The following is a 10144-nucleotide window of genomic DNA, read 5'->3' as shown; positions in this document are numbered from 1 at the left end:
GCTATAACAGTGACAACTGCCCAGGATCAGCAAGTACAGCTTGTACTTGTTTATTCTGTTCCTCGTCATGTGCTTCCCGAATCTCTGCTATCAACAGCAAAACACACGCAGCACTTAAATCCTGGAGAATGATGAGGAAGCAGAATTTTTTATATGAGGGCTTAGGTAATAGCCAACTTTATACTGGAGAATGCAATTGTGCACTCCAACTATGAAAACTAGTAAATCAGTTTTCCTGCAAAAAAAAAAAAAATGCATACAGTGTATGTGTGCATACATATATATAGGTTTATACATATATTTTATACATATATAGTCACACTCTCTCTCTCTCCTGCAGTCTCCCTGTAAGAACACAAATAGTTGTTGATGTCACCAATTTATTGAGAAATTTTACTGCATTTTTAAAATTGGAAACCTAAACCCAAGCATAATTCGAGGCTAGTCTAGTAAGCTAAGAATACCAGTACGGCATCAGAAGAAAGATCACTTGTAACCTGGTCCTGTTTCCAAGGGGCCAAGAGACACGATTAAGGACAGAGCAAGAACAGGGACTCGGTACTCCCCAGTGTAACCACAGGGCCTCTAAAAGCAACCACTTTTTAGGGACATGCTGAAAGAAAGTTTGCATTGCGGTGGGTATACACACTGTAGTGATCTGTGTAAGATCTGTGTTCCTGTGCTGTGCTGGCAGTTAAACTACGTATTTGCATCCTACGACGTGTCAGTCATTCAGTGCCCTAGTGCCAGCACAACAGCACCTGAGTTGCCTTCATTTAAGTATCATTTCCCAGCAAAACCTGCATATAAGCCCAGCTGCTAGCCTTCCCACGATTTTTTTTTTTCCCTGAGTTTGCACCAGAAGCACCTGTTAGTGGAGGAGCTAGCACTGGGTCACCGATCTGACAAACAACTGAGGTTTGGGTGGCTGTTGATGCTTAAATGATAACACTTACAGTTTGTGGGCTGCCGGGTGGCTGGTATCTACAAAGAGCTCAGTATCTTCCCTGTATAAACAACCCATGCCAACCCCAAATGCAGATTAAGAAAGTAGCAGCTTTCTTCGGTGTGAACTGATTTTCTTCACCAGAGTCCCACTTTGACCCTACCGCACCTACACTATTTTCCTAAGAACTTATATGTCCTCTGCTACATATAGCACAACCCTGCACCTGGACTGCTCTACAGAGTCCTTCTTAAACCCTCAGGATGGAGTCTAAAGTTTCCCTTCCCAGTGCGATACCAGTTCAGACCATTTCTCCGGAGCTCTCTGACACAAACCACAGGGTGTCTGTGGTGGGGAGTCACCACCTACGAAGCCCTTGCGATATGCGGCCACAACTTCCCTTCACGGTCAGCTGCCCGGGTGTCTGAGGGCATCCAGACAGCTGAGAAAACGAGACGTAGCATCTTTTATTTTTTCTTAAGAATTCAGAGACCGTATTTAGTGGTTGGAGCGGTGAGCAAGGGGACGCACCATGAGCTGCCATCGATGCCGCCGGCAGGAGCAGGGAAGCTGGCGTGGACCAGCGCTCATGAGGGAGGTGCTCTGACTCTGCCTCCGCTTACAGAAGAAGGTGATGCCTGATACCACTCCTCAGGTACTCATCAGCATGACACAAAATTGGAAATATATGGAAACATCAAGTACATGAAGGAACAGACATGCATTTAAATATTAGTTCACACGTGTGCCTTTATATCAGTATTTAATGGTTCCTTGACATAAAATTATATATAAACCAATGCCAGCTTGATTTCCTATTATTTTTGGAGAAGGATGTGGAAAGGGAAGCATACTAGTTGTATTGTACCAGCTATATAACAAACATGACTGTTCTTAAAGCACTGGTTTCCAACTTCTTGCGAAACCTAATTCTTATTTCCAATTTCAGGACACCTTTGCACCTACTTCAGAAGTAAAATAAAAGCAAACTACCTACACCTGGTGGTATCCAATAACACAAGAAAACACAGAAACCCCACCGGTCTCCAACAGACGAGCAGTTGTTCGCTAATTACTTTGACTGGAAATGCAGTTAGCCTGAACAGCCAGCCGCAGAGGTGGCCTTGTGACTGCAATCACAAGATGGGGGATCAGAGAACAGGCTGGGGCTGGCAGGCTTCCCGCCAGCCTCACGGCACCCAGCCGGCCGGCGCTGATGCCCAGCCAGGCCAGCGCGGCGGGGAGCTGACCCCGGGCCCCCTGCGACGGGAGCTCACCCTTCCCTGAGAAAGCAAGGCAGCTGAAATGGAGAGGCTGACTGAAACACCGGATCAAAAGCATTCGTACCAAAAGCCAGTACTTCTTTCTGTTTTCCACGAAACATACACACAGGGAGTTTTGCTGGTTTTTTAATGAAGCCAACTGATATTTCTGGAAAAATCAGGCAAGACTTTCCTTCATTTATAAAATGGAAGCAGTATACTTCAGGCTAATTACAGGCAGAGAAAAAGAAAGAGCTCTCAATTTACATATATTATACTAACCAGTTGGGCTCATTGTGAGAAAAGGGTGGTTGGTACCTATGGAACAGAAGAAGGGATTAACATGAGGAAAGATGATAAAATCGTTAACTCCTGCAAGAGTACAACAATAAAAGTATCTGTTTTCCAGAGATATCCAAGGTCCAAATGTTGGGGGTAAATGTTGTGGTTTAGCCCCAGTCGGCAATTCAGCCCCACCCAGCCGCTCGCTCACCCTCCCCCCCGGTGGGATGGGGGAGAGAATCAGAAAAGCACAAGTAAGAAAACTCGTGGGTTGAGATAAGAACAGTTTCATAATTGGGAAAAAAAAAATTGTAATGAGAAGGAAAACAACAAGAGAGCGAGGGAGGAACAAAACCCAGGAAAAAACAAGTGATACAACCGCTCACCACCCGCTGACCGGCGCCCAGCCAGTCCCTCAGCAGCGACCGCTGCCCCGTGGCCAACTCCCTCCAGTTTCTATACTGGGCATGACGTCATATGGTATGGAATAGCCCTTTGGCCAGTTTGGGTGTGTTCCCTCCCAGCTTCTTGTGCACCCGGCAGAGCATGGGAGGCTGAAAAGTCCTTGCCCAGTGTAAGCACCACGTAGCAACAGCCAAAACATCAGTGTGTTATCAACATTATTCTCCTACTAAATCCAAAAGACAGCACTATACCAGCTACTAGGAAGAAAATTAACTCTATCCCAGCCAAAACCAGGGCAGTAAAGCAGGGAACAAAATGAACACAGAGATAGAGGATCAGCACACAAACAGTTACCCAGAGGTGCAGAACCCCAGAATTTTTGAGGAGACGGTCCCCACCATGTCATCATGGACAATACCCACAAACCCCAGGCACTGCTACTGAAAACACTTTCAGGTTTTGTTCTCAGCTTCCTGCAAATACAGATGTGGTTTCAGAAAACAGAAAAATGAAAACCTCAAACCAAGCGTATGATCTGATTCCACCAAACTGATCTTAATACTTCATGGAGAGAGGTGACAGATAGGTTTTCCCACTGAGATCCACCCTGGGGGGGGGGTTGCTCTCACCCGACGCAATGATTTGCATCATGGTGTTGCAGGATCCTGTTCATCAGGAGCCGAGCAGGTTTCTGCTCACAGCTTTTGCAGTTCTGGCCACTAGGACCCACGAAGGGAGCGCGGCGAGCCAGCTTGCAGAGGGTGTTGGCCGGCACAGCTGCGTGCTCACACGTCGATAAACGGAGCTGGGCCTAAGCGTTCTTCCTGTCAGCTGCTGAGCAGATCACCCGGTGAATATTTTATCACTTGTGAAGAGACACCTCCACGGAGGAGGTAACGCACCCGCCCAATTATCCGGCCAGCTGTGCTCGGGCCGAGTGTGCCGGGCCAGCCTAATCCCAGCCGGCGGCACGACCGTGTGCGGTGTCTCATCGGCTCAGCATGACGCTGAAATGCACTGTCAGCACATACGTGCCCGGGAAAGAAAGAAGTCAACTTCTCCCCACGCCCAGCGGCTGCAGCGCTGGCCTCGCGGTCGCGTGCTGCCAAAAGCACAGCTCTGGGAGACCGGCGTGGCCGGCGCTCGCTTACCGGGTGATGCGCTGTCTGTGCTTTGCCCTCTTGATTGCCTGGTTTCCTGTTTTGCTCCTGCATGGAGAATTTTCTCCCTCTTTTAACAACCCGGTGTCATTTATTATTCCAGCACAGGAAGAGAAAAAGGAGGCTGCTCGAATGAATGAAAAGCAAGCAGGGAGGATAAGTGGAAGGGAAAGGGCCACGCAGGTGGACGTAGATCTGAAATTTAAACTCGGTAAAAGAAAAACAATGGGGGAGTTTACCTTTTAGCTCTCTTGATGCTACACTGGGAGAAAACAAAGCCAAAGGAGAAGGCGAGCCTGCTCTCAGATGTACACCCACAGCTGCTAATCAGCGGCACGGCCTCTGGCAGGCGGCTTCACTGCTTACGGGCTTTTTCCTCCCCCATTCCCTTAATCTAAACTGCCTGTCAGTTTAGATTAAAAACTCGGTGGGGAGGGAGGTTCTCTTGCTTTTTGGTTTACAGAGCACCTAACAAAATGGGACTATAAAGTTTGTTGAAGTATCTGGAAATACTGCAACTGAAGGAACGCTTCGTACTACTTCCTGATGGGCTTCCGAGGACCATATTTGCTTCTGAAATGCTCTATTATATTGTGAGAGAGATGTGATCAAACCTTGTAACAGCACTGAATCAGAAAACACAGGTCCCCTCCAATTCCTCCTGTGATTAGTGAGCAACTAATAGCAAAATGCCAGCAGTATTTATTCTTAACCTTTGCACAAGGCATTGTAATTTCTATATAAACACAGAAGTTTCTTTCAACTACAGGAGAGTATTATCATAAATCTCCAAAAGCCAATGCAATTTCACATCACAGCTGATGTTTTCAGTATATATTTCATATTCCAACAAAAACCTGCTGTCAGCCAGTGCTTCATGCTTGAATGAGGAAAGCAAACTGCAATACTGGTAAACACGGCTGAGCAGAAGGAATGTTAAGGGGGCTGTTGAGAAGAACTTGCATTATAATTCTTGCATTGCTGTGCTATTATGGTAAAAGATTGTGGTATGTGCTTGGCCATACACATATCGAGAAAAACTGGCCACCTGCATATGCAGCAATGAACTGTTCAAAGAGCTCTGTGGGCAGCCCTATCTAGGTTTTCTCTGTGACTTGTTACCAGCCTCATAAAATAATATATTACAGAGATACATTTAGAGATATATGTCCTCTGGAAGTGGAAAAAACCACCTGTGACTTGGCAGCTCTGAAGTCACCTTTATTTCATCCGACTTCTGGATTTTAAGCAAAAGCGTGTCTGTTCCAAGACACATGCTACAGCCTCAAGGAGTTCTCAACATCCCGTTTCAGCATCAACTTCCCAGACACCTTAAGCCGGTTTGAGTGTCTAACAGCCCGGCATTTATTTTGAACAGTTTTATGTCACTGCATGCATGCCGTGCAGGAAGCTTTCACTAGTAATTAAAAAAAAAATCAACCTAATCATTAAAACCAGAACTTAGAATATTTCCACTGTGGTTCCTGAGATTGCAGGATTCCAGATTCCTAGCAGACGCAGAAAGTAATAGCTGTAATAGCTTCAGAAGGCCCTTGGTGGCACCCCAGGAAAGCACACCTGAACTACTCTCGCCCTGGAGGAACTCACATTAACATAGACAAAGAACTTTGAAACACAAAGTTAATTCCAGACGAATGTCCGAAATGGATCAGATGTCACTAAGCATATGGACAACCCTCACCAGGCTGGAAAATCATCTCCTCGCTCAGATCTCAGCCCAACCGCAATCTTTCCCTGGAGGCCCTCACAAAGCCAGCCTTACCCGGAACCATCTTCTGAAGGTGGCTGGCGAGGGGAATAGCTCACTCTCTGACTTCGGTCCATCTTTGGCCACTTCTTCCCAAACCAGAAGGACTGTAGAAGGTAATGCAGCAGGTATCAGAGTGGCAGCACCAGCTGACTCCACATGTTGGTATTTCTAAAATACGTGTTTCCCAGCATCACTTTATTGGGAAAAGCTATTAGGTTTCACTCAGAAGTAGGTTTTGGATCTCCTGGAAGTGGTGAGAACTGTAAGTGAACAAAACAAGGAAGAAGCGTTTTAAAAAGAACCCAGAATGTATTTTATAAATGCCTGTCTTCACGGTTTCTTTGCCCCTTTACTCACAAAGGTTGGCAGTACCTGTTCAACAGACGCTAGCATGATGGAAACAAACACTGCTGCAGAAATCAAATCTGAAGACCACTGGAAAATAAATTCATGCAACTTAGCATGAAAAAAAGAAATAAAGCACAGTCATGTTCCCTGTGAATGCAAGTGAAGGTGGCTTCTTCTGAGGCCTCTCATATATCTAAACTAATCAGTCCATGGATCAGGTCTCCACCATGTGGCCAACGCTCCTCCTCCCCAAAATGAAGTTTCAGGTTGGGCTCTTTGTCTGTTTTCAGATAAGCCTTATTGAATGTCATCTAGGTTAGGTTTTGTGAACTGAATCTTTGTGAATGAAATTTTGTGTCTGATTATATCCTTTCTTCCAAATGCTTCAAGTGCCCCTGCACTTACCTGAAATTTCACTAATGATTTGATAAAGCCGTGATTACAGAATGACAGAAGATATCCCCATTAGTGATTTCATCTTAAACAATTCATTCTTCAAAACAGTATATTAGTTAAGCCTTACCATTTCCTGCTATGACTTCCCAACAAAAAGAGTGAAGGGTATTGGGATAGACTGCAATTAAAAATGGGCTCTTAATCTGTCGTATACCTTAATAAAGTGCAAGGAAAGCTAGAAAGAAGAAGCATCAGCTTACATTATCACAGCCATCAGGGTATGCTCAATTCCTTGGTTAATAGCCAGAAATTGCAGTTAATCTCTAATATGTAAAAACTGATTAATTAGTAAGTATTAAGAGATACATGGCAGGATTTTTAATTTCATCAAGGAGATTAATTAAAGAGCAAATACTGCATAACTGATGTTCAGAAGTTAGAGGTTTTGTCTTCTTGTTTTTTTGAAGTGGACATTCTCATTTTCCTCTCCCTCCAGTTGCTTCAGAATGATGTGTTCGCCAAGTACCCTTATGCAGATCATCAGTTAATCATTCACTATAGTAAAACATCACTGATGATACAACTCATCACATTTTCTTCCCTGTAAGGTTTCAACAGAGTGAGATGACAAATATTTTGTCACTGTAGTCCTTAAAAATATTTTGAATTTTTCTGCATGGACTGTGTAGGGGGATAATAAGTTCATTTATTCCACTATTAATGTTCAAAAATTGAGTTAACATTAGCAAAGATGAAAAACAATGCACATTAAAAAAAAGAAAATTCCATTCTACTTAGCGGTCACAGATAGGATGAGAAAATGACCGTTTGTAAAGGGAAAGGAGAGTTTCCTACATGACAGTTAAATTCATTTCTCACTGGAGTTTGAAGAAGCACTTCATGTGTAAGTGGAATCATTTCTTTTCATGGTTTTCCTTGCCTCAAGAGTCTTTAGAAACTCATGACCAACTACTGACAAATACAGTCATTCACCAGGCAGATCAGAGAAACTGTTCTTCTTACGAGACCTTTAGGACCAGCACAGTCGAAGAAGCACCAGTACATGGAAACCAAATGCAAAACCTTTTTTCTTCCCAAATTTAAATAATAAAACAGTTCATTTTCACACTGAAGATGAAAGGAAGCAATGACTGCAGAGGTTTATCACTGTACAGAAGTGCCATCTACCACCATGCATGTAACATAGTGCCCAAATCACGTATTTAGGTATGCATAAGACCCCATTAACAACAGTAGCTGTAATTTAGATAGGGCCTAAACAGGGCAGTCTAGATAGGACGTTTTACTGATAATACATTTGCAGTAGTATCTTTAAAAATAATGCATCTTGTAATAAAGGCAACTTCAGCTATCAGCAGGAATATAAAACCAAAGAAAGCCTGGAAAAAAAAACCTATTGGAACACAGTCGTTAAGAGCTTTAATTACCCATAGCTTTTCTGGGAACAACTCAGGAGCTTTCTGTGTGTGCATGCATAACGTGCATTTGCTGTATCTTCAGAAAGGAACAACTTCAAAGAGAGACCACGCTTTCCCCAACAGGACATACACCAATATGGAATCACTTGCTGCTTTGTAATAGTACTTCTAAAGTACATGAAAGAAGAAACAGCTCTACAGAAGATAAGGCCACGGCAGTGGAATCACAAAACCAGATTTAATGTAATCCTTGAAATGCAACAGGTTTTAAATTTCTACCAGTGTGCCTAACTGCAACTTATACAAACTTTTAATGTTTACAGTGTCACATAAGGCAATTCTGGGTGAAGCTGTTACTTAAGACGACTGTGTAAATATTGAGTTATCTGCATGACCTGACTTATCCTGCCCCCTTCTTGATTATTCCACGCAGAAAAGAGGATGTTCAGCCAGAACAGTCAGCAAGTTTTAAAGCATATGAATTAATGTGTATTATCACATTTTATCACTAAAAAAGTCAGAGGCTGATGGCTCTTTTGTGAGCTACATTCCCATTCATGTGCATATGCTTTGGAAAGTTATTTCCTTTTCATTTCCCATCTGTACATAAAAAATATCTTGTTTTCCCAGCAACTTTTATTAACCTTGGCCTTTGTAACCAAACACCTTTCCCTGCTGCCCATTTTTTTCAGCAGTTCAAGTTCTAGCAGGCTTTGTACTGGTCTCACCCTGCACTAGGTAATTCTCACTACCTTGCTGTTTTAATCAATACAGAAAACCAGTAACAGCTTAAATGCTATTAAGCTCACAGTAATGTCAGCTTCCAGGACTCAAGTGTTGAGAGAGACAGGTCTCCATGCACCCCAGTTCTGGGGCAGCAAGGATGAAAAGCAGCTACTGCATAAGGAGCTTATGCAGTCACCTCCCCAGCAGCATTTTGATCTTGCCTCCCATTTTGAAGGTACAGGCCACTGCCATTTCCTTCTGAATGTAAGCCTTTACAGGACCACCAGTTTTATTTCCGTATTTATTTCCTCCATAGCTTCCGCCAAGCAGTGTGGATGCTCTCTGTAACAGGCTTAGCAAGTCAGTTTAATAGCTAAATTCTAACCGGTATTTCTGCTCTGTGTCTTGTTAAATAGCCACTGGGATGAGGCAGGCTCTTCCTTTTAAAAAAAAAAGTTTGTAGGGACATTCACATTGAAAGGATTCATCTGTAAGCAGCACATGGACAGACTCACAACTGAACAGTAGTTAAGTTTTAATTATTCTAGATACCTCATCTTGTTTTTCTTTCAAAAAGCATTTATGAAATGCAAGCTTAAGACTTATCTACAAGGAAATTCAGCTTCCATAACTTGTAGTCCAAGTGTTCCCTTGTGTGCATGGCTATCAGACTCAGGAAAGATACTGTGCATAAAAACCTGTGGGTCCATAAACTCTGAACTGATGCTAGTTAAGCTGCAGAACTAGCCTCCTTCCCCACCAGCCCAAATGCAAGAGGGGGTGAGTCAGCACCCAAAAAACAAGGTGTAGAAAACACTCCTTCCCTAGCCAAACCTGGTATAGGGGGAAGATAGTATTCAGTGTACTACATATCTCAAAAAACAAGCTTTCTCTTTGAACAGCCCAGCTGCTTTAGGTGTTCCTGCTATATCCTATAGTGCTCAAAAAGAAACAACTGCTCTAACTATGGAAGCATGGTACTCTGAGGTGCCATAAGAAAACACTGATGGTATCAAAGCTAAGTGGAGATCAGATGCTGCATGCAGGACATGAGAAGACTGATGATCTTTGTTATGAAGTACAAAGAACCAGAGATGGTATCGCCTCTGGGTCACAGGACTAAGCCAAGATTCACTTACAAATTCTGGGGAGCAAGTAGCTTCAAAGAATGAGGGTCAGATTTTCAGTCACTTCTACTTTAGTTGATAAAGACATTTTTCCACTTTCCATTTTAAATAAGTTGTCACAAATACTACACCATTTTATAACAGCTGTTAGCCATTCCCAGATAGGGTTGCATTTTAGTAACTGATGGAGAGGCATGCACATAGGCTTCAGTTAGTAATACAATTTAGGATGCCTATTTGATAGAATTCCCAAGTGGAAAAAACACAGACCAAAAAGCCAAG

The sequence above is a fragment of the Mycteria americana genome, chromosome Z, assembly GCF_035582795.1.
Source record: "Mycteria americana isolate JAX WOST 10 ecotype Jacksonville Zoo and Gardens chromosome Z, USCA_MyAme_1.0, whole genome shotgun sequence".
NCBI classification, from domain to species: Eukaryota; Metazoa; Chordata; class Aves; order Ciconiiformes; family Ciconiidae; genus Mycteria; species Mycteria americana.
Note: the sequence above shows the minus strand (reverse complement) of the source record.